The sequence below is a fragment of the Carcharodon carcharias genome, chromosome 13 (genome assembly GCF_017639515.1).
Source record: "Carcharodon carcharias isolate sCarCar2 chromosome 13, sCarCar2.pri, whole genome shotgun sequence".
In the NCBI taxonomy this organism is placed as follows: domain Eukaryota; kingdom Metazoa; phylum Chordata; class Chondrichthyes; order Lamniformes; family Lamnidae; genus Carcharodon; species Carcharodon carcharias.
The window spans coordinates 115,573,382-115,599,335 of record NC_054479.1 but is presented as its reverse complement, the minus strand read 5'-3'; the positions used below and the strand labels follow the sequence as shown (position 1 = coordinate 115,599,335).

The window sequence follows — 25,954 nt, the reverse complement described above, 5'->3', positions numbered from 1 at the left end:
TGGATGCAGAAAGGATGCTCCCGCTTGTAGGATAGACTAGAACTAGATGACCCAGTTTAAAAATAAGGCATCTCCCCCATTTAATACGGAAAGGAGGAGAAACTTTTTCTCTCAGAGGGTCATGAGTTTTTGGAACTCTCTTCCCCAGAGAGTGGTGGAAGCAGGGTTATTGAATGTTTAAGGCAGAAATAGATAGATTCTTGACTAACTGGGAAGTCAAAGGTTACAGGGGGTAGTGGGAATGTGAAGTTGAGACCACAATCAGATCAGCCATGATCTTATTAAATGGCGGAGAAGGCTCAAGGGGCCGACTAGCCTACTCCTGCTCCTAATTTGTATGTTGATATGTTTGTATGTCATGTGAACAGAAGTTTATGATCGACTAATCATATATAGAGGTAGATTCTGATTTTGTGCAATAGTGTAAAACAGGTAGATAGTGTGTTGGAAGCCTGTTTCACATCTCTAGTGATTTTTATCCCCATTGGCTGGAATTTTCCATTCCCAGTGGCTTCAGACATCATGGCAGGCAATATTGTATAATGTAGTGGGAAGGCCAAGAATGGGTTTCACAACGTCGTGAAACCAGTTTGCGATCTTCCGTTCCAACCGTCGATGGTGGGCCATGTTTCCTGCCACCAGACGTCACGAGCATCATTTTAATACTTCTGCATATAATTATAATTCCTGCTCATCAGAATCATCCGCGCATGCTGGTGTGATTGTACGCCGGCATGTTTCACAGCTCTACATGGCGAGCTGCACTTCACTCGGGACTTCGAGATCTGTTTGCCTACCTGGCCTCGGGCAGCACTCGCTGATGGTCATCAACGTTAGGCTTCGCAGGCAGCACCACATCACTTTTATGGGGGGCTTATGGACCAGACCAGCCATAAGGCCGGGGTAGCTTTTCAATGGCTGCAGGGCTAGGGTTGCTTGGAAGGGGGAGAAGAGGCATCTGACAAGGGAAAAGGCTGCAGGGTGAGGGCTGTAATGGGGAAGGTGGTTATCCCAGGGTGTGTGTGGGTTGGTGGGGAGAACATGTTGATCTGTGCAAGTGCCCTCAAGATGGTGAGGGCTGAGGAGGCAGTCTCCAGAGGAGATGAGGCCAGATGAGATGTGAGGGTGTGTGTGAGAGAGTAAGCAATGATGTCCCTTGAGCTGGCAGTGAGTGAGATGCCAGTGAATATGTGATACTTTGTGAGTCATAGTCATAGTCATAGAGGTCTACAGCACAGAAAAAGGCCTTTTGGCCCATTGAGTCTGCGCCAGTCAAACAAGCACCTAAATATTCTAATCCCATTTTCCAGCACTAGGCCCATAGCCTTGCATGCTATGGCATTGTAAGAAACCAAAGGCATTAAAAAAGTGTGAGAGTTTAGAGTGATGAGATGGTGGCACAGATGAGATCATTCATCCTCTTTCTGCGCTGAATGGCCAACCTCTTCTGTACAGCATTGGCACTGACCACCACTGCCACCACCCCCCAAGCCAGAGTGTGAGATTGCGGAACCTCTTGTGGCCGGAACGGGGGTGCAGGACATTCATGGTGGGCCTCCTAAAGGCATACCAGTGACAGGCCACTGAACTCTTCTTGGCTTTCTGGGCTATGTCTTCTTTGCTGCAGTCCTGGGTTGCAAGCATTGAAGGCTGTGTGCATGGCTGCAGTTTAGATATGGCACCTGGGGTGAGGAAACGGTGTAGTAACGGCATGGCAGGCAGCCAGCGTGTTTCCTGTGGCTGCATAATTAATGAGACGGGAAGTGGACGTTACAGCTTGAAAAGCCACCATTGCAGCCTGCGGGTAAAATGTCCTTTTTCCTGCCCGATACTGCATTTAGTGCAAATCTGGGGCAATTCCACACATTGACTTCAATTCCTGCATTACGACAGCAACTACATTTCAAAAATATCCCATAAGTTGCAAATACTAGAATGTCCTAGAATGTCCTAGAAAGGCACCATATAAATGCTTTCTTTTTTTAAGAAAAAGTAACAGAACTAAAGCTACTTCTGATGGGAGAGTAGTTTTATTGGGACAACCTTAGTATTTGTTTTGTCTTTGCATTACAATGAGATCATTTAAAATCTCACTGGATCATGAAGGTAATTATTTCCTTAAACTACTGACATCAGCTCTAAATTTGTCTGTTACCAGTTGAATCTGTAATGATCTTTGCAACACCGAAGGAGCAACAATTAAAATGACATTTTGTAAGGAACATTTCTTTTTATTTCTGTTGGATTGTGGATTAAAATTACAATGGCAGTTGCAATTGCAGGTTGAGAGACACATCCACTGGAACAGGATGAGAGATATATACAATGTTGCAGTCCTGGAACAGAATATGCCATGAAAGACAGGATAGTACCGGAAAGGAGTCCTGGACCAAGGGTATTTTAATTGGCTCCTGACCAGGTGACCAGGTTTGTGTTAAGAGCAGTACAGCAGAAAGCTCCTAGCCTGAAAGGAACTAGACCTAAATCTTCTTTCTCCTGTGTGTGGAAGATTCCAGTGAATCCATAATAATAGCTAGCTGGGGTTTCTTCTCATATCTCTATTACCTGCTCCCTCTCTGAAAAATCCATCAAGAGGCAAAGGGGAAAGTCACAATTAGAGACATTGAAAACCAAGTGCTCAATCAGCGAACTAAATACTGAAAGTGCTGGAAGACCACCTCGTGTCATCAACAAGAACTGAAAGGAATTTGGAAGACATCGCTCAAAATCAACCCATCGAATCCTGTACTCAGGAATTGGTGCTTTGAACTGTTTAACCCCACCCTTAAAATCCTTGATTTTGTGTATCTTATATGTCTTGTATGTGTGTATTTAGGGTTTTAAGAAGGGGGTAGAGTTTAAGTTATAGTGTTAGAAATTAGCAGTTCATATTTCTTTCTTTTGCCCCTGGTTAATGACAGTTTGTTCAACAAACAGTTATTTACTTATTAAGTTTACAAACCTGGTGCTCGTATTCCGTTAACCTAAATTAAACAGTTAGGTAGAATTGAGGCAATCTGGTGGTTTGATCAAACTTTTTCACATTTGTCACAGCTCGGAGAACAGTGGGGCTTGATATTCCAGCCCGCTATCCCCAGTGAGTCTTGACACATTTAGTGTTGCAAAGATCAATACAGATTCAACTAATAACTGACAAATCTAGAGCTGGGGTCAAGTAGTTTTCCACACCAACACTGACCAATATATGAAATAGGCTTTCAGAGGGAGTAGTCAAGGCTAAAAGACTGGAATCATTTAACAAACATTTCGACACTGTGGCAAGAGCATTCTAGGATTTTTCATTGCAAGTGTATAGATGGACCTAATGGCCTTTCATATGTCTTTATCATGTGGTGAAATTTACTACAAATCAATAGATCAAGTGAAATCTTTTCGCAGATTACAGTCTCACCAGAACCTTACCACAGCTCCATGAACTCATGCTCTTGTCTGACAACCTGTTCTGGTGAAATTTCCCTTTTAAATCGAAAAAATGCATATGGAAATTGCAACCGAGAAAATCTGCAGAATTCATCATCCAGCAATTTCATTAGAGCCTGTTATTGTGAAACATCAAAATTCTCTTCACACCAAGTAAATCTCTTAATTATACCTGTTCATTAGGAATATTTTCTCAAGTGCTTTAGATTTACATGAACTTTTAGAAAATATAATTTTCTGCAGCTTTAAACTGTTTGATTAGTAGTGCTGTTTATGCTGTAAATATTGATACCATCTTGCACTGACTGTCTCTGCTGCCTATCTGATCCTTCAGATGCTATTAGGGCAGCGAATTGCTGATGTATTAATATCCTACGCAGATAATAAAATTTCATATAAGCTCCAACTCAGTTTAAAAATAATGGTGAGTTTTTTGCTCATCGTGGGAAATGGAACAGTTTTGCAATTTTGCCAATGTCAGCTTCAAGCCCTTCCATATGAGGAATGGGAAAGGTTAGGCACACAATGAATCTACTTAATTTTATCCCAATAAACTGCTTTAAATACAATCTCAGGGTACCCTGAATTGAGTAAGAGTAACACATCTAAGACCAGTTATCTTTGCATCATTGCAAAGAGATTGCAAGTTTAGTGCTGGCTAGTACTGACTAGTGACATTAAGAGTGAAGTTCAGATTATGCATCTACTTCCACTTAAAATCTTTTGTTGACAGATAGATATTTATTTCACTGGTCTAGGTTGGATTCCTACCCATTCCCAGAAATCATTGAATTACCAGTACCTCTAAAATATTAAAAGGACCATCACAAAAGGAAGAGTAATTTCCAGCTGATCAATGAGCTACAAAGGACAAGCAATAATGTCAGCATGATAATGACACAAATTATCATTAACATAATAGAGAGCTGAAATTTGCCTACAATGAGCAGCATCAGACAGAAAGATTTCAATTTACTCACGTTATTAGGATGTTGTGGCTGTACCCATTCAAACAAATGATGGATGCTGCATCACATTCCTGGGTTGAACTTTGTAAAAGCTCAAAAGGTTTTCATCCCAGAATTTTAAATAAAGTAAATGAAAACATTACAGATGCCCTAACTATAATCTTCCAAAGTTCTCGATCTTGATTCAGAAACTCTTCCTTCAGATTGGAAAATTACACATCATCCAGCTATTAGGAAAGGTGAGACTTATAGGCCAGTTAACCTAACAGCTGTTGTTGGGAAATTACTGGAGTCTATAATTAAAGGTAAAGAGTGACTGAACACTTTGAAAATTTTCAGCTGATAACAGAGAGCCAGCATGGATTTGTAAAGGGTTGTTCATGACTTAGAAAAATTCCAGAACTTTTTTGAAGCGGTCAATCATGTAGTAGACATGGAATGTCCATGGATGCCACTCATATGGACTTCCAGAAGGCATTTGATGTGGTCCCTCATGGTGATCTGCCTTCTTGAACTGCTGCAGCCTCCGTGGTGTAGGTACACCCACAGTGCTAACAAAAAGGGAGTTTCAGGATTTTCACCCAGCGACAGAGAAGGAACGATGATCTAGTTCCAAGTCAGGGTGGTTTATGGCTTGGAGGGGAACTTGCAGATGACATGTTCTCATTAGACACTTATGAGGCCAGACTTGAATGTTGTCCAGGTCTTGCTGCATGTGGTCACAGTCTGCTTCATTATCTCAGGAGTTATGGATGGGATTGAACATCAGCGATTATCCCCACTTCTGACCTTATGATGGAGGGAAGTTGAATTATCTGGCAGCTGAAGATAGTTGGGCTTAGGACACTACCCTGAGGAACTCCTGCAGTGATGTCCTGGGGCTGGGATAATTGACCTCCAGCAACCACAACCATCTTCCTTTGTGATAAGTCTAATTCCAGCCAGTGGAGAGCTTTTCCCTGATTGCCACTGACTTCAATTTTACTAGAAATTTTGGCTGAAGGTGATGCATGTGCTTCCATGTCTTTTGCACTGGCATGCTGGGTTCTGCCATCATTTAGGGTGGAAATATTCATGCAGCCTCCTCACATTAGTTGGTTAATCGGCCACCACCATTCACAACTTATTGCGGTATGACTGTCAAGCTTTGATCTGATCTTTTGGTTGTGGGATCGCTTAGCTCTACCTATTGTATACTGCTTCTGCTGTTTAGCATGTTTGTAGTCCTGTGTTTTAGCTTCACCAAATTATTGCTGCTCCTGACATGCTCTCTTACATTCCTCACTGAGAAGCCTTGGCTTGATGGTAATGGTAGAGTGGGGTATACTGGGCCATGGGGTTTCAGATTGTAGTAGAATAAAATTCTGCTGCTGATGATGGCCCTTTGCACTTTTTGGATGCTCAGTTTTCAACTGCTGGATCTATTCTGAGTCCATCCCTTTTAGTACAACGGTGGTGCCATAAAACATAACTTTTCTTGAGTATGTTTGACACACAATCTTTAATAGAAGTTTCTAAAGGAAGGGAAACTTAAGTTGAGAGAAAATAACTTTTCTTTGTCAAACTGTTCTTATTAAAATACACATTGTCATTGTGCGCGGGTTTGGGGAGGGGGCTGGTTTCAGCAAGTTCTTTAAATATGAAAAGCTGAGATGCTGAGGCAATTGGGAGCTGTCGTGGATGCAATACTTCCTGAAGCATCAAGTATTGGAACACTTCTTTTTTCAGTTTTGATTTAGATTTTACTTTGCTTGACAAGTGGATTGAAAAATTGACAGGACAACATAGGTGGCACCATCACAGGAGATGTATAGATGACCAATATATTCTGGACCATGTCAACTGCTAGATCTATTCTGAGTCTATCCCATTGTTGACAGTTGACATTTTACTGACAACGTTTTTGTACCAGATGAAAATGGTAATGTAAACACTGTAGAACTGAATGAAGAATGAATGGATGTGTCTTGCAGTACGTATCCCCAGTAACGGATGTGGACTGTACACACAAAATGAAGTATACCTAGATCTACTCTGTGAAATAAACTGTAACTATAATTAAGAAAGGACGGACAATACTTGGGTGTACTAACCTGCATTCTGCAGATCTCAAAATGATGAGATTGGAGCTCTGATTCTTCCAGTAGTTCTTGAAACCTGAGATTAGATTATGCGCTTGAGATCACTTCAGGGGATGTTATCTTTTCTCTAATAACATGTACAATTCATTTTATGGACAGTTTATTGGTTCAAACCAATTTTGTGGCACAGTGTTGTCAATGCTGTCTCTGATTGTCAATGCACTTAAACACCATTGATGCATGACAGTGTTCTCACTTAAGGATTAATAACTGTGATGTGATTAATGGAGGTTTATAGAAGAAATAATTTGTAATCATTTAGTGGAATATCACCATTGCTAGTGAATAAATCTGATATCATATTGACAAGCAATTTTAACATGAAACTCCACAGGGCTGATTATAATTTTTCAGTTAGACAAGAACTAAGAACCGATATATTATAATAGAAATGAAACAATAAAACTACCATTCCTGAAACTGTTACTCATGTACCGTGACTGCAAGCATCATTTTCAAAGTAACTACTATGGAGTACAATTTCCAATTTTGTCTCAGAGAACAGGGTAATATACAGCATATGGCTCAGGCAAGAAATCCCATTAAGCTGGTCCGATCGCGAAACTAGACAGAAATAAATTATCACATTCCCATTGATGTATGGAATAATGAGTAGCAAGGCCAGAACATATCAGTCACCTTATCTCATTAGAGCTCCAGCAACTTTCCAATAACCTCATTTCATTCTGAGCTTACAGTGTTGATAGCACTCAGTCCCTCGAGTCTCTTTCTGAAGCTAAAGCTGCAGACTAAATCCAATGTCATTATTTTTAACTACCATAGCTAAGCCCAGCAGAACTGTTTGATTAACCCTCAAACACTTTAGCATGCCTTGCATCTCTGGATGGGCTAAGCACACAGCTAATTCTGGATAATATGCTGGTATTTCTATAGGAGAGTTACAGGTCACAAAATTATCCAAAAAAACACAATATGCTTTTTATGCACACTGAACCATTAAATTGCCACAATATCTCTTTTTTCTCCTAGGTTTCCTGAACTTTCTGCCACAGCTAACCAGGTACGATGATAGCCAGGGCAGCTTATTGCTACACCACTGTCAATAATGCCATGTGGCCCGTAGTAAAAGGTGATGCACACCAGTGGATAAATGCATCTTACTCTTGATTTTTGTTGAGGAATTGGTGATCTGTAGCCTAATGGTGACATTAATTTGGTTGCCTTGCTCAGTGGTACTGGTGTAGGAAAAGAAAAATGTCACATTGATGCTTTCCTACTGGGGCTAAGGTGGGCCAAAATAGAAAAAGGTGGAATAAGATCAGAAAAAAAAGCCATAAAAACTCAGGTCTTGCAGCATCTGTGGAGAGAAACAGAGTTAATGGCCTGAGTTTTCAACACCGAGGTGGGTAGCGGGAGTCGGGAAAATTTCTGGCTCTGCCCACCTGTCTCAGGAGAAAGTTCCCACAAAGGTGGGATCTTCATTTCTTGGGGAGGGTGGGTGCAGGTTGGAGTCGGGCCAACCAGCCCAGGAAGAGGTCCGGAGGCCACTACAGGGGCTGCCTAGTACCAAAGCAGGCTGTTTAAAAGGCCCACCTTGGTGATGTGGGACTTCATCCCAGTTAAAATAAAAACACAAAAGTCTTCCCAGCCCTCACCCCTCACACTACCCCCCACCTCACAACACACACTTTCTGTTCCCCATACATGCCATCTCATGCTCCCATACCAGGTTATGCCCCCCACCCACCCCCATGGCCTCTCATGCCCCCAATGCCAAGGTATGGTACTCCACCCACTGCTCCAAGGTTCCTCATGCCCCATATTTCCAAACTATGGCACTTCCATGCCCAATGACCCACTATGCACTGTATCGAATCAATGAACCATACAATGACAGTAGGTGTGTAATAAAAAGCTTCAAAAGTAGTTCATTCATTAGTTACTTCTCGTTACATTAAGAAAATTTCCTTTCACTGCAAGGCAATAAAAGTGTCAATCATCCAGACCCTTTAAAGCATCAACAACAGAAACTACAACCCCTTGAAACCACTTAACCTTGTGTAAATAAACATTGTGAAATTGATTGCAAATCAGAGAGCCAAAGCTATCAATCAAGCAATGATTTTGCTGGGGTGCAGCTGGTTCAGCAAGTGTAATGGATGTCTGGGCTCTCAGCCGAGCATACATAATTATAAGCTTGCCTCCCTGCATAATCGCAGGTGTCTCCCATGCACTTTAAATTTTAATTGTAATCATGTGGAAACCAGCAAAAAGCAAGAGAGTTGAAGTGGTACCACTTCCAGTTCCACAATTAGGAACAACGGTTAAAATTCTGCCCAAATACTGGCCTATAAGCTTTAATTCAACATGGAATCAACAGTGATAACAATTGCTTGGATGACAGTTACTGGCTATTAGCTAAAGCTAATTTAAAATTCTTTCAAAAAATTTGGGACCTGGATAGCATAATTTTCTTGCCAAAACATTTAAAAAAAAGATAACTTAATCATTGTTCTCTGTACAATAATCGTAACATGCTTACAATCATAGTCAAGACAGCAACAATTTGTTCAGCTGGGTTTGGTTTTAAGTCTCCCTGTGGATCAAGTGAGACAGTTGCTTCCTGTGGCTGGAACGTCAATCTGAAATTTGTGTATGCACATGTTGGTCAGGGCACTGTGGCTAATAGCCGAGCAGCTTATATCATTGAAAACAGGAACAAGTGCAGTGTGTCACACCATAAATATGTGGCCTATTGATTGAATCATCTGCAATTATAGCTTTAATGAGCTCCTAGCTTCCCAGATCAAGGTAATTCTGTAACTAAAGATACAGTAGCCATATGATTAGCAACCTCGAGTTTTTGTGGGCTTAAATCCCACGCATGCCGACGCGTAAAATGACACGCAGTTACATCAGGCGTGCTTCCCAATGTCACTGCACGTCATTCCGATCTTTCATTCGGCGGTTACACATCGGAGTCAGCTGCGCACCCACCGAACTGTCAAAGGCCTGTTAAGACCATTTAAAAACCAATTAACCCTATTGAGAAAGCTGCCCGTCCAACCTTAAGGTTGGCGGGCAGGCAAAGAGCCCAGGCGGCCTTTGCATTGTTCATGGAACCTCATCCACGGGCAGGATGAGGTTTCATGAAGGTTTTATAAAATAAAGAAAAATTTTCATGAAAATTCATAAACATGTCCCAGCTCATGTGACACTGTTACATAGGGGACTTGCTTGAATAATTTTATTTTTTTATTTTTTCCAACTTTAACACTGAAGTTAATTTTCCTGAGGCAGCTCTGTGCGTGAAAGAGCACAGGCCCCGACTCTCCCTCCACCCCCCACCTGCACAGGTGTTGCTGAGCGCTACCAGGTGGGAGTCACACTGGGCAGGCCTTAATTAGCCCACCCACGTAAAATGGCAGCGCACAGCCAATTGGGGGAGGCGATCGGCTCTGCACCCACGCGCTCCCGCCCAACGGGGAGAAAATTCTCCCTCTAATTTTAAAAATCTGGCAATCTATGGACTAGCCCTGGAAAAACTAAGTATAAAAGCTACAGATTGTCATGAAAACTCACCCAATTCACTCACAGGCTTCAGGGAAAGGAATCTGGCGGCCTTACTCAGACTGGCCTACACGTGACTCCAGTCACATTATATAGTTGACACTTAATGCCCTCACGCCACAAGGGATAGGGAATAAATAACGTCATAAATTAACATACTCATATCCGAAGAACTAGCAAACATCAAACAGTCATGAAAAAGGCAAAGTAAGGAGCGACCCTCAGATATATATCAAATCGAAACTGGGTTTTCTTTTGTAAGGTACGGGCAAAGAGCTATCAACAGAGGTCAGCAAGGTTTATTATCCACAGCCTTAGATAGCATATGTGTTTCCCCCTTGAATTAAGTCAAGGACTCACTTTTTTATCCCCCTGAAGTGATTTCATCGGTGTGATCTAGTTTTGATACACATCAAAAGGTAAATAAAGCATTGAGGATGCAAAAAGCCTGTGGGGAGGAAGCAAGATGTCAAGAACAAGCTAGTATTTTCACATCAGTTCTGTCATCTTGGATTTCCAAGTGATATTGCTGACTCCCTTTTTCAATTGAGTTTTATTTATCATTTGATGCTCCTGTGGGAAGATTGGACTTTAGAAAGGGAATTTTTTTTAAAGTTCCAATAAATACTTATTTCACTGTAACAAATAATTTTACCCTCTTAAATGGCCTTTACTGTCTTTAATGACTTCCTTAAAGTTTTAATTCAAGCTTCAGCCTGTGTCAAAATCCTAAATTCTGACTGCAATTTTTTTTTAATCCCAGAAAGGTTCTGTAATGACATCTGTGTATTTTGCAGACAATTTCAGCATGCAAGGTATGCATGCAGCTCCGTTCATTGGATTTGTCAGGGCACCCCATTTTCTACCATTCACCAATTCACTGGTGCTCACTTATTCGTTAATTTATATGGCCTTTATTATCTGTTATTCCAATAATTAACTAATATGCCATGCTCCATTAATTTATTGATTTGTTGGTGGGTTGCAGGTTTATAAATTTACTAAATTACTGCAGCTTGCAACTCAATTAATTTGCTTGTGTCTGTTGTTTTATTAATTGATTAACTGGTGCCCTCTGCTCCTTTTTTTAATTCACTGCTTCAACCACTGCTGTATTAATTAATTAACTTGCTGGTGCCTGCTTGTCTATGTATTTACTGATTCAGTGGAGCCTAACACTCTTAATTTATTAATTCATGGATATCTATTAATGTCAGTCTTTTCTTAATGGTAAGATCCTTGCCTCCAGCTAAGAAGGTTATGGGTTCAAGTGCTACTTCAGAGACTTCAGCACATTATCTAAGCTGACACTGTCAGAGGTACTGTCTTTCAAATAAGATGTCAAGCCAAGGTCTTTTATGTTCACCTGAGAAAACAGACAAGATTCTATGGTATTATTGGAAGCAGAACGGAGCAGTGTCCTAGTGTCCTGGCCAACGTTCATCTCCCAACCAATACCGTGAGAAGCAGATTACCTGGTCATTTATCACATTGCTGTTTGTGGGGTCGCACAGTGTGCACTTCCGTACATTACAGTAACCACACTTCAAAATTATTTTATTGTTAATTATTATTATTAAAGCACTCTGGGGCTTCCTGGCAATGTGAAAAATGTTAAACAAATGAAAGTTCTTTCATTCTAGCTGTGCTACAGTCATGACACAAAGTAACCTTTGATTGTTTTGTTGTGAGAGCAGTGAAGCACATGGGTTACATTGGTTTCTGTAGGTTGTGTTTCCCTGTTGCAATTTTATTGTTAAAAGGCCAAAAACTTATCCTGGTGTCAGTTAAATTATGTTAATGCTTCAATTCCACGTTATCCTAAATAGCAACTTTTATCGCCCACTGCTTTAGGTCTATTATTACCACATTCTTCAGGAATCAAGAAGAGATGCTTCGACAAATCTTGACTGCCCACATACAGTGTGTTGTATAAGGGTATCTGGCAGAGCAAGATTAATGTGGGACTGGGAAACATTACCACCTACAATGTGATTAAACAGATACATGATCTGAGACTAGAGTCAGTTGTGGGCTAGATAGAGACCTAGAAGCAAGCATGGAGTTAGGTCATAGCTTGGACTATACCCTGTATATATGAACATAGTTATGTATTATCAGTAAACACTTAATGTTCAACCATACGTGACTCAGAACCTCTTCGTGAGGCCTACTGAACATTCAACATGATGGCAGCAAATGGAAATTTCCAGAACCTCAGAGAAGCTGGGGCAGAAATTCAAACGCTGGAAAACTAAAGGAACAGTATTCTCTGACATGATTAAAAGTACCTGAAGTGAAGGTAGATAACCTGAAAGCAGCTCCATTGCAGAATTGGAAGCAGAAAGGCAGGGAAAGAAATTCTACTGTGCCGCTGAGGACTCTGCAAGGTCTCGTGAGGCTTCATTGTAAATGCCCACAGAGTGCAGAGTCAAAGGACCAAGCAGGGGTGAGCAAAAAATTCAGTTCTAAGGTAGGACTAGCTTAAAAAGCTTCAGTGCTGTATAAAGACAGAGCAGCCCATTTCTGAAAGCACTGAGGCCAGCCCGGGTTCAGAATTGGCGCCATACCACTTGGCAGCTGAGCTCGTTGTAAAGAAAAATAAAATGAATCAGAAGATTTAAAACCTCAGCTAAAGCCAGGGATCCATTGCAAAACACCCCAAAATCCTCTGATATCACAGGGAAGGCCCAGTTTAGTTGCTTGAGTAAACCACTGCACAAAACCAAAAACAAACATGTCAGGACCGCCATTGCTGAGGGAGCCCACCAAAACGCGTCATACGTAGGAAGACTCTTTGAAAAATGGTTACTACAACACTATCCTTAAAACCTGCACTGCTTTTAAAACTGTACTCACCTGAACCTAAAAGCAACCATGGACAACAAATCAGCAAGACCAGACCAATTTGAACTGATCCAAGGGCCAGACCAAACACTTTGGGGACTTTGGCGGAAAAGATTCTTAAGATAGATGATAGCTTCAGGATTAGATAAATAGACAGAAGCTGAACAAGTGAACACACTGCTTTATTCAATAGGTCTGCTAGCCGATGATAATATTAGGAGGCAAGGAATAAACAAATCCTCAAATAAATTTGATGAAGTTCCAAAATCATTTGATACAGATTGTAATCCAAGAATCAACAAAAGTTTAGAAAGAGCAAAATTCAACAAACTTGTCCAACTGCCTGGAAAACTATTGCTTCTTTTATAAGTAAATTATTGATATTGGCTGAAGGCTGTGACTACAGTAACCTTAAGTCAGAACCAATAAGGACCAGAATTGTTGTCAGAGTGGCTGATAATGCCCTTTCAGACATACTGTAGGTCAAGAAAGATCGGACTCTAGAAAAGGCCATCCAACAGATGGTCAGAAACCCGCCAAAAGCACCAATCCATTTGGCATGGCAAAAGCAAGCCATGGTATAGGGCAACCCCAATTGTCCAGCTGGTAAAGCAACAAAGGGGCCGAGGCTCTCCAGGCCAGGGAAGGCAATATCCAAATCAATCACAAGAGGATGGGCAACCATATCAGCGCAGTGGAGCCAAAGACCTCACATGCAAGAGCAATGTCCAGCAATCTACGTGCAGTGTTTCAATTGCAATTGCCTCGGACACCTCATAAAGCTATGACACCCAGACAGGCGGAGGATCCCAAGACAATCCATGAGGCTGAGGTACCACACCAGGAAGAGACCCAACCGTGCTTCTTAGGTGAGGTCAAGGATCCTCAATTCTCTTTTTGGAATGCAGACATCTCAGTAAACGGTCACCTCACCAAATTCAAAATGGACACGGGAGCCAGTGTTATGGTCCTCTCAGATAAGGAACCGTAGCTGAGAAACCTCTGGCTACAAATGACAGACACACCTCTCTACAGGCTGGGAGGAATCCCTCTTCCGTTCATAGTCATGATCCTAGAACTACTAAACTATGGCGACAAGCAGATATTCCAAGTCACATATGTTATCTGAAACCAACCTTTTTCACTCTTGAACAGATATGCCTTTGTTGCCTTTAACCTTTTTAAAATGACAGAAGATGACTAGACAACCTCTGTCAACAACTACACGGAACTGCAAGTTCCTGAAAGGCCCATCGGCCAAGAAACTCTTGACTGGGACTCTGAACCTTCGCAGAGCAGGTATGCAAATTTCTTTACAGGCAGCAGAAGCTCCTCTTTGGTCAAACCAGCTAAACCTTCAGATAATTACCACTGTACCTCGAGCTCCAACGGTTGCTGTCGCACTATCTGTAAACACCATGGGCAGAATTTTGCCATCGGTGAGAAGGGGGCGGAGCCCACTTGCCGACGCATAAAATGACGCGGGGTGACATGGGGAGGAACCCCCGACGTCATCCTGATCCATTTAAATTTTCAGGAAGACGGGGGCACAGCAAAATCAGCTGTGCACCCGCCGACCTGTCAATAGCCAATTGAGGCCATTGACAGGATCATTAGAACAATTAAAGGGACCTGCCCGTCCAACCTTAAGGTTAGCAGGAAGACCAGGAGCCCCGGCAGGGAATAGAAAAAACATGAAACCTCATCCACCGGCGGGATGAGGGTTTATGCAGGGTTTTGAAAATTGTAATAAACCTATTTTGTAAATTCCGAACATGTCCCAACTCATGTGACATTGTTACATGAGTAGGACATGTTTGGGATTTTTTTTCTATTTTTAATATTTTTATAAGTTTCAGCGATCTCCCTGAGGCAGCACTTAGCCTCAGGGAGATGTGCTCTCTTTCGTGCACATGCGCAAAAGAGCGCACTCTGACAGTTGAGGAACGCCCCCCCCCCGCCATAGCGCTCCCCACCAGACGTCACATTGGCCGGGCCTTAATTGGTCTGCCCACATAAAATGGCGGCGGGGCCCGTTTCTCCAGCGGGGATCGGATCCCCGCCCGCCGGAGATTGGGTCGAGCCCGCCCGCCCGACAGGCAGAAAGTTCTGCCCCATGGCACAGACACTGCAACCTTCAGCCAATGCACAAAGCTTCAGGACAATGCCAGAGCAAGGAACTAGCGACCATCAACTCACCAGAACACACCTCAGTGAGGTGCGGAGACACATGGAAGAACATAGTGTCATGATGGAGAACAGCTGCATAATTCTCAGGTGCAGAGGGATGCAGGTGCTCTAGTACCTGAGTCACAATAAGTTATTATGCAGGTACAGCAAGTAATTAAGAAGGCTAATAGAATGATACCCTTTATTACGAGAGGGATTGAACATAAAAGTAAGGATGTTCTGCTTCAGTTATGCAGGGCACTGGTGAGACCGCACCTCGAATACTGTGTACAGTTTTGGCTTCCTTATTTAAGGAAGGATGTAAATGCATTGGAGATGGTTCAGAGGAAGTTTACTAGATTGATACCTGGAATGAGTGGTTGTCTTATGAGGAAAGGTTGGACAGACTGGGCTTGTTTCCACTGGAGTTTCGAAGATTGAGGGGTGATTTGATTGAAATATACAAGATCCTGAATGGCCTTAACAAGGTGGGTGTGGAAAGGATGTTTCTCTTGTGGGTGAGTCCAAAACTAGCAGGCACTGTTTTAAAATTAGGGGTCACCCTTTTAGGACAGAGATGAGGAGAATTTTTTTCTCTCAGAGGGTTGTGCGACTTTGGAATTCTCTGCCTCAGAATGTGGTGGAGGTGGGATCATTGAATATTTTTAAGGCAGTGGTACATAGATTCCCTATGGTTATCAGGGTTAGATGGAAATGTGGAAATCGAAACACAAGAAGATCAGCCGTGATCTTATTCAATGGCGGAGTAGGCTTGGGGAGCCGAAGGGTCTAGTTCTGTTCCTGTTTCTTATGTTCGTATAAAAGCCAAACTGCAAGGTGAGCTCACTCATGAGGAATATCCAAACAACAGGTAGGGACACCTTCAACTCTCACAGAGATCACAACAGACACATGGAAATACAAAAACTAGGTTCCTGCCATGAGTGAATGGAGTGAATACTCTCTCCAGAAAGAATGGGACAAGCCAGTGGTCCCCAGGTACATGAGGAGTTGACAAAGAGAAGTTCAACTCCAAGGAGTGGAAAAAGCATATCAGAAGACAACAAGTGCCAGAAACACAGACTACAACTCTGAATCAACAAAGGTTGCCCAAACCAACAGAGTCTACCACTTCTCCGAATGTGACCAGAACGAGATCTGGAATAATTGTCGAGCCTCCAGACCATTGGAATTTATAAAGTCAGAGACTTGAGGAGGGAAGAAAGAGTAGCATGAGTGTAATGTAAATCTATTGGGTAAAGACTTGGGGGAAGGTAAAGTACAAGGGTATCTGACATAGCAAAGGTTAAATTGGGACTGGAAAACAGTACCACCCACAGTGTGGGGTAAAGAGACACATGTCCTGAGACTGTATATATGTACATTGTTATGTGTTATCAGTAAACAATAAGGCTAGAACTTAGAGGTCAGTGGGTGGGCACAGTTGGTGAGCCCGGGAGCAGTTGGGAAATGGCTGGCTGCCCACGATCGGTCCCCAACTGCGACTTCACGCAGGGACACCAACTGAAGCTCACCGAGCATGAATGGTGGCTCCCCAATGGTTGAGAAGGAGGGGGCGGGGGCCTGACCGCCACCCGGTCCAATAGCGACCCGACGGCCAGTTTAATACCGGCCCTGGAAGGCTGTCGGCAATGAAGACATCTTTGGTGCTATCAGCAGGAGAGTAAAAATTATGGATACAAATGCGGCTGCAGACGCCAGGTGGGAGGGCAGGTCAAGTAGGCATTCGGCCCCCTGTTTTTCTGATGAGTGCCTCGTGGCCCTCCTGGAGGAGCTGGCTGTCAGGAGGGACACCCTTGGCCCCAGAGATGCAAGGAAGAGGCCACCACGACTAACAAAAAGAGCTGGGGAGGAAGTGACAGTGCTGGTCAGCAGCCATGATGTGGTGTGATGTACCTGGGTCCAGTGCCATGAGGTTTAATGGCCTCCTGCACTCTGGAAGGACAAGTACCGTGTTGGCATTGATCAGTGTGTTGAAATGTTAAGGTTTGGCCGTCCCCCCATGGATTTACAAGGGTGTTAGAGCCTGAGTGACAACTGTCAATGATGCTGGAGCTGGCCAAGAGGGTGAGCCCTGGCTGCTTGGACTGAATGCCTTGCGGCTCAAGGACCATGACTCGGATGTGCCCTGCAGGGTGCTCCTCAGGTAAGGCTGCAACGGTACTGCAGATACAGAGTGGAATAATCAGCGCTTCCCTGTCCTTTCAGAAGAAGACGGCCCATAACAGCATTGAAAGGTCGTGGACAGGCAGAGGCCCCCCACCCCCAAAACCTCCTGATCCTAACCAGATACGAGCAGAACACCTTGGAGTTGGAGAGCCGGAACACACCTTGGTCACCCAGCCACGGAGAGGCTGGGGTGTCAGACGAAGGTAAGACTGCAGTGCACAGAGGTGAGAGTTTCGGATTGTGCAAACATTCTTGTGTGGTCTCTTCATTGATGGGTGCTTCAAACTGAATTCCCCATTGATCATTGAAAGACGTACAGTGACAGAATGCTGACTTAAACTAATGACATGTTGTTGTTCTCCCTTAGGTTTGCGACCAAGTATCCAATCGCAGGACCCTGAAGACACACTCCTGAGGCCAGAGGACTGCCAGGCTCCAGATGCACCTGTGTCACACCCGCTCTCTGAACCAGGCACCAGCGCAGATACCAGCACCTTGTTGGGTGTTAGATCTTTGGCTAGAATATCCGAGCACAGCAGTGAGGGCACTTCACATTTGCTTGAGGTGCTGGCAATGGCAAAGAGTGCCCAGGGCACTGACTGCGGGGGGCCAGGACAATGCTCAGTCGAAGGCAGACGATGGGCCTCTGGAATCGTCCATTAGGCCGCAGATGCTGGATGCCCAGCGAGATGTGCAGGAGGATCTGGCAGAGATTCATGAAGGTAAGCGTGCCATGCTCTTCGTTGTGGAGGAGTCCTTGCGGAGTGTGAGCACTGCGTCAACCCTCATGGCCGAGCACAATGCCTCCTTCGTGGAGAGAGTGGTGACTCTCATGGAGAGGCAGCTCCAGGAACAGAATCAGGGGTTCCTGGGGATGCGCTCGGACCTGCAAGCCCTCACACAAGCACTGACCTCAGGTGGTCAGTGGCCGTGTGGGAGATTGGATGAGGCACGCAGTATCCCAGCTAGGTGCCCATCCATTAATGGTGAGCAGGGAGGTCCAGAGTGACCTCATGTTGGTGCACGAGCTGCCTGTCGTCTCTGTGAGCTCCTCTCAGGGCGGTCTGGACTCCTCTGCCCCTCTACCAGTGACTGTGGCATCTGATGAGGCTGCGGCGACTTTGGAGATGCCAGCCATGGAACTGGCCATTCCCTCCCAGGTGGGGCCAGCACAGGCTCCAGGGGCCAGAGGACACCCACCAAGGTTGTCAAGGCCAACAGGGCAGCAGAGTCAGCAGGCTGTCTCCAATGCCGGTGCCAGGGATGGGCAGAGCACCTAGACATAGCACTCATAAATGTAAGTTTAAGGCACTATGAGCACAAGTGAGACTGTCACAGGTGATCTTCTGTTGTGTAATGTTTTGTTTACCTTAACTCGTCTGGGATTGAAGATCAGAGAAGGTTCTGTTAATTTGTTTTGACTGTCAACAGGTTATAAATTTTCTTTAGTCGTAATGGACTGGGTATGCTTCACCTTTTTTATTTAACATAGTGCAAGATACGCCAGTATGTAAAGCTGGGCGTGGGTGGCTAGAAACTTTATTGCACAGGCACAGAGTGGACTTTGGGGTCAAAGGAAAGGGCCATTTCAGACTTCCGGGATGGAGGTGGCAGCCCTGGCATCAGGTGGCAGTTCTTATTTGGCAGCTTAGCTGAAGGAGCGTTGGATCAAGGTGTCCTTAGTGTCCCCGCCTCCCTGGAGGTCTGCGTCCCCACCCTCAGAGTTCTCTTCACCTCTTCAGACTCACTACTGGATTTATCATCTGTGGCCTGTGCAGCTACGACAGAATCCTCTTCCTCCATTCGGTCCCCCCTTGCCAGTGCCAGATTGTGGACAGAGCAGCATGCGAACACTATTAGTAACACCTGCTCTGTGGGATATTGCAGTGCCCCCCTGAATGGTCCAGGCATTGAAAGCAAGTCTTCAGAAGACCTATGGTCCTCTCTAACCCCGCCCTTGGCTCCTGTTATACCACTGCTCTGCCTCTGTTCTTGGATGGCGGAGAGGTGTCATGAGCCACCTCTTCAATGAATAGACCTTGTCACCCAGCAGCCATCCATCCAGTCAGGCTGGAGCATTGAAGAGCCTCGGCACCTGGGAGTGTCTCAGAATGTACGTGTCATTGGAGCTGCCAGGGTGCTGTGCACAGACTTGCAGATTATGCATCCTGTGATCACACACTATCTACACGTTCATGGAGTGGAAGCTCTTCCTGTTGATGAAGGCACCCGGCTCACCCACAGGCACCTTGATGGCCACACATGTGCAGTCGACGGCCCTTGGATGCGGGGGAGCCCAGCAATCGCTGCAAAGCCTCTGGCTCGCTCAGCCTGGCTGGCTTCGTCCGTACAGAAATGAATGAAAGTCAATACCCCCTGAACAGAGCTTTTGTCACCAGTTTGACGCAATTGTGGACAGCTGATTGGGAGATTCCACACAGATCCCCCACTGACCCCTGGAAAGAGCTGGAGGGATAAAGGTTGAGGGCCACTGTGACCTTCAGAGGATGAGGTGTCCACTCACACAGTCGGAGGTGATCTCAGGCCCGATCCTCTGAAAGATGGAGGTCATTTGTCTCCCTTGAGAGACGAAGCTTCCTTCGGCATTGCACTTCGGACATATTGAGATAGAAGCATTGCCGCCTGTAAACCCTGGAAGCAGGATAGTGGCATCTTCTGTGGCCCCTTCCGACTTGGACTACCAGCTTTCCTTGCGCCCACTGTGTCTGCGCCTCTCCTCCCACAGATCGCTCCCCTGGAAGCTGCATTGGGACATTTGGCCTCCTCTCCCTTCTGCCCCTCTCTTCCTCCTGAGAGGTGCCACCAGCGGAGATCACAATCCCCATTATCCAAGGTAACAGAAGGTTGTCTGATACCTGGAAGCGTCCACATGATCTGAATTCTCTGAGGTCCTTGGAAACATCAAGGAGTGCTGAAATGAAGCCTGGAAATGCTAGCAATGAAGCCCCGAACAGAGATGAAGCTGCCATATACCAATAAGTCACCAGCGGGCAACTATCTACCAAACTCCTCACTACTCACACTGTCAATGCTACTAACCCTTTTTATCCCACCTGTGGATGAGGTTTTTGAAATTGTCAGCTGGCTGCTTGCCCGTTTTGCCCATGCGATGAGCATTAGTTTGCATGGGCAATGAAAAATCAGTGTCAATTGACTTTTTAAAGGCCTTAACTGGCCTCTTAAATAATGGCCACGCCCACTGAGTGAAATGTCGCGTGAGTGCACAATGATGTCAGGACACTCAGCCAACATCATCGCGTGCTATTTTAAGCTTGAGTGTGTCAGGCACACGCCCGCACGCCAAGCGAAAGATTCTGTCCTTACTGTTCAACCATTCAAGACTCAAGACCTCTTTGTGAGACTTATTGAACATACAACAATGTGTACATGACACCATGCCCAAACTGAATGTCACTAGATTTTATATGAATTTATCAGAAATACTTAGGCTGAATACTAAAACGGCTAATTATCTTTTCCATCTTCAATAAAAAATAGCTACTAGTTCCTGCTAAATCAAATCAAACACAGTTCACTAATCGTAATATGCTGGTGATTTAAATAAGCCCTACGAATCACATTTCTATGTCCCACTGCTAGCAGTGCAATGAACACTGTGAGCTATAATGGAAATTGATAACATGAACACACAAATGCAACACCACCAAAGGATCTGGAAAATAAATCAACTCCAATAAGCAGCAAGGAAATCAAACAGTCATAGAAAACCCTAAGCACCATGGGATCGATGACCTAAGATTGTAATCATGTTATCTAAAAGAATGTGCTAATTAAGATTGGAGAGCAGGACAAGCAAGGTAGCTCTAGTGGAGGTGGAGTGAAATAAAGTAATCATTATGTTCTACGAAACAACAGACACTTATGACCTTCCTGAAACTGGTATTGCAGACAGGTAATCATCACCTAGGACTCTATGGGAGTGGTTGAGACACTTTCCATACTAGACTACCAGATTCTGATCAAACAGGCATACCCTAAAAAAATAAAGCGAGATTTAAATTTAAAGAACACACATTTGTCACTTCCTTTCATCTGGGGCAAAAGTAAAATAGAGGCATGTTGATTATTTGTTGGTACACACCTATTCAATACATGAAAGACAAGAAGTTACCGAACAGCCTCACTGCATTCACGGCATGGATTTTCTTAAAGGGGCGGAGGATTTGGGGCATAATTTTAATGTAACCGCCATTAAAAGTAAAATCAAGCACATGATCATGTCAGTTTCCTGCAGGGCGAGTTCAGTTAAAAGGACCCCCTTGGAGTCAACTGAAAGAATTTATGCAAAATGCTTTTAACACATCCAATTGTTTTGGCCTTTTTAGATCCAATTGAATTGAGGAAATACCTACTGGCCTATATTTGAAAGCCCTGAAAATGGGTGCTGGAATTGCAATGCATGATTAACCCCCAGCTATTCAATGTGATGAAGCTAATGGGTCAATTTCTTGTTGCCTGTTGATTAATGTCTACGGATTGCAGCCAGGGTTAAAACCGTGCAGCCAGGGTTAACCGTACAGCCAGGGTTAACCATGCAGCCAGGGTTAACCATGCAGCCAGGGTTAACTGCACTGTTAGGTGGCTACATTCCTCTGCAGGGATCAGAGGCTTGCACCAGTTAAATTTAGTCTGCACTACTTAGAATAAGCCTGCACCTCTGAAAAGGGAGATGCTTTGTGGCTGCAGCAGAAGCTGGAAGCTGTTCTACAACTGATTCTAAATTGGCAAAGACAGAAAAACGGCACAAGATGGGAGAAGTGGACTCCAAAGTTTTCAGATGCTGCATAGAAGCCTTGGTGGATGAGATGCAAAAGAGGAGAGATGTCTTGTGTCCACAGGAGCCAGGCACATGCTCAGAAAGCAGTGGAAGCAGATAGCCATGGAAGTCATACCAGAAGTCAAGATCCAAGAACCTGGATGCAGGGCCACATGTTCAGTGGCCTCATACAAGTAATCAAGGTTATTGAATGTATCTTAAAATGCCACACCATACCCAGCCGCATGACCAGCCTCAGCCATTACTCAATTCACTAGACACCCATCACTCACCTACCAACAGTCTCTGTCAATCAGGAACACCTAAAATTCACATGCTGTGCTGCACTCATCCACACTTAGAACTGCTGCAAACCCCACACCCAAACTCACAACTTGTACACACCGTCAGCTACTCAATCATGACAGTCATGTCACCCAAATAAATTACACAACACTTGCTGACACATTCCCTTTCTCTTGCAAGACAAGGCACCACACAACCAGAGGCAGCAGGGGCTAAGCAGAGGGAGACAGCTACATCCGTATGTTTTAACCCCTGGATGGTGCTAGTTATTACTGAAATACCCATTGCTGAGGCTATGATCAGTGGAGTTGATGAAACCATCAAAGATGATGGTATCTTTATATCTAATCGTCCTTCTCACATCCCACCTCCCCTTCATCCCACACTACCTCCTGACTGAGAAAAGCAGGCATCTCCCACTTGTTCCCAATCCCTGCTCCACAGTTTTATGTATTTGCCTTTCTCCTTTCAGATACCCAGGAAGTGTAACCTGACCATGCAGGCACTGTAGAGACAACAAGAACACAGTGACAATAAAGGCACAACACTGTCTCAATTTCACACTTGCAGCCACCAGTACAGACACTAACATGGTGTAATTTAGAAGATAGCCAGGGGCAGGGTCTGCATGTGGTGAAGCAATGTGCACAAATGGACTGCAACCAAGGCAGGTGGCAGGGAGAGTGGTGGAGCCAGCTCTGTAGCAGAGGACTCAGATGAGGACTTCAAAGGGGAAGGCTAGAGAAGAACATTGATGAACCACAAAATGTTTGGTGCAGTGGAAAGCCTGCCAGAAAGCCTGTGCTCAATGTCAATGGGTGAGGGGGAGTTCAGCACCAACTCTGCACAGGGTTTGCTCAAAGTTTGGAGCTTATCCTTTCAAGCATGCAAATGGCGGTCACCTCTATCAGCACACTTATGGACACAACCACAACATAGCGCATAATGGCCGATATTTCCGCTTCCAATGCAGCACAAGCAGCTTCCACCAGAGCTGCAGCACAAGCTCAGACCGCTGCCACCATGGATGACAGTATGTAAAGGAGCTTGCAGGGTATCACAGCAGTCCAGAAATCCGTCCTCCAGCAGATTACCAGGATTACTGGGGCGACGGCCTGGGGGAGAGACAGTCACTCTCGGAAGCACAAACCTACTGTCATCTCCCAGGAAGACAGTGTTCATTCTTCCACCACTGCCACTGCTGTTGCCTGTCAGTCAGCCAGCCATGCTAAGATGTGACGTCCGCAGCCGGGCCTTCTAGATCAGGGCCTGCTTGAGGTCATCCTCCCAGGCCATCTGCAGTCTCCTGCACTGAAAATCAGCAGCCATGCTGTAGCCTCTGGGATAGCACTGCGTAGGAGCTAGGACATGCAAAGACACACAGAAAACAAGCAGTAAGGAAATGTACACAGGTGATTAGTTGACTTCTGTATGCAATATGGTATAAGTTGATTTATAAATTTAGTTTGGAATCTTTATTTTGTGGTGGCTTTTCTTTCTGCATTGTGACCAGTAGACGCTGTCATGGTCACTAACAGAAGGAAGGTAAGGTGGGAAAGTGCTGGTGAATGGGGTTGCAGTTACTGGTACCAGTCCCTGCCAGAAAGGGGCTGTCTAGATTTCCTCCTCTCTCTCTCTTCCACCCCTACTTCTTATGTTCCTCAGTGCTCTCCGTATAGCTGGTGGTTTTGCCCTCATGATATTTGTGAGATCATGTAACAGACCACCATGAATCTTGACATCCCCTCTGTCGAGTACTGCAGGGCTCTCCAGAACTGTCCGAGCAGCAGAAACATAGTTTAAGCATGCCAATGGTCTGCTCTACCACATTTCACACGGCAGCATGGCTTTCATTGAATGTATGCCGTGCACTTGGACATGGGTTGCGCACCGGTGTCATCAGCCATGTCATGAACACATAGCCCTTGTAGCCCAGTAGCCACCCTTGGTTTGCCACAGTGGTTCAAATGCAGCTGGCACAGCAGACAGCCACAGAATAAAGGCTTCATGGCTGCTGCCAGGATATTGGACATTGGCCTGCATAATTCACTATCTGTGGTCACACACTAGCTGGACTTTTGAGGAAGTGAAAACCCTTTTGATTGCAGTATACAGCAGAATTGGAGCTGCCACAAAGAGTTATGTCTGTTGTCATCAGCACCGTCTGCTTTCGTTAGCTCTCATTGAGTAGAACGGTTCAGTGACCTCCTCGTGTACTAGTGGATGACAAATTACAATGTTTCAAATATCTCCAAGTCGAACCTGGAAGGATCCAGGTGATTAAAAGCTCATCTCTATGGTCATCTTGTTATAGTGATATAAGCAGCAATCGCTCACAAGGGATTGTATAAACACGTTGTGGATTCATTCATTTAGACTAGGCACATGGGAACATTTATAGATAGGTAGAACGCTTGAAGACATCAGCAGCTGGTGTGTGTCTGTGTGTGTGTGTATGTGTCTGTGTGTGTGTGTATGTGTATGTGTGTGTGTGTGTGTGTGTGGTGTGTGGTGTGTGTATATTGTGTTCCCTGAACACTCTTGGGTGGATAGCCATTGTTCTCTTCCTCCTTGTCTTCCTTCTATCAACTTGTACTGCTCTGCAAGACCTTTGCCCATTCTCATGCTGTATTTCAAGGGGAATGCCAACTATGGCAGTCATGTCTGCAAACAACTGGTTTGTATTTCAATTCAGTAAAAACTCCCCACTCTTCATAGGCTTTTGCAACTTGAAACAACTATAGAAAGCAACAAATGCTTGTAGAACCGTAGAAGCAGGCAGAAGAAATCAACAAGCAAGTGACTTGTAAGTGGTTGATGATGCCTTTAAAATGGCACTGGCGGGGGTTTACCCTGCTACTGAACAAATGTTCAGCTGTGCGAAGTTGAGGGCGGCAGCTGAAGTGCTGAACTTCAAACTCTGATGTCAATGATGTCATGGTTTGCCAAAACAGCGTACTTTTGGCCAACATTCACTGCATGCATGCTAACACCCTCATCAATCTAGCAACCACAGCGACTCACCCCAGAACTGTGCATCATTTTGGACCTCAAATGGCAGCTGTAGCATCCAAACAACAATTCAAATTCCATGCCATTTTTAAATTTATTGCTTCTAGGCCTCTACTAACTGTTTTAGCATAGTTCACAGCAATTAAAATATACCCTTCCATCCATCGATAGGGACAATAGTAAATGATAACTGTGCATCAGCTTTTTCTCCCCAATTATACTGCTCTACTTGTGAGGTTTCCTGGGATTTAGTAGAGCTAATAACAGATATTCAAAGAAATGTTGCACATTATCTCACAAAAACATCCATTTTAGAAATGAAATTGAAAACATTTGTCTTAGACAATGTTATGGGATTAAAGGAATACACGCTAAAAGAGGTTAATATTTGTAACCCCTACCTTGCGTTAGAAACAAATTTAAATGTAGAAAAGATTATTCCAATCTATGATGATAATGAAGACTATCATCATCTTCATTTTAATGAACAATGAGGGAATGCGAAATGTTAAGCTCACAAAAGTCACCCTGAACCACAGCTGGCACAATAA

General features: G+C 44.3%; 1 protein-coding gene across 1 annotated transcript in view; it reads right to left on the bottom strand.

Annotated features, from left to right (window-relative positions):
- LOC121285595 (voltage-dependent calcium channel subunit alpha-2/delta-1) overlaps nt 1-25,954 on the bottom strand; it is a 711,948-nt gene that overhangs the window by 232,357 nt on the left and 453,637 nt on the right. The window lies entirely within an intron of this gene.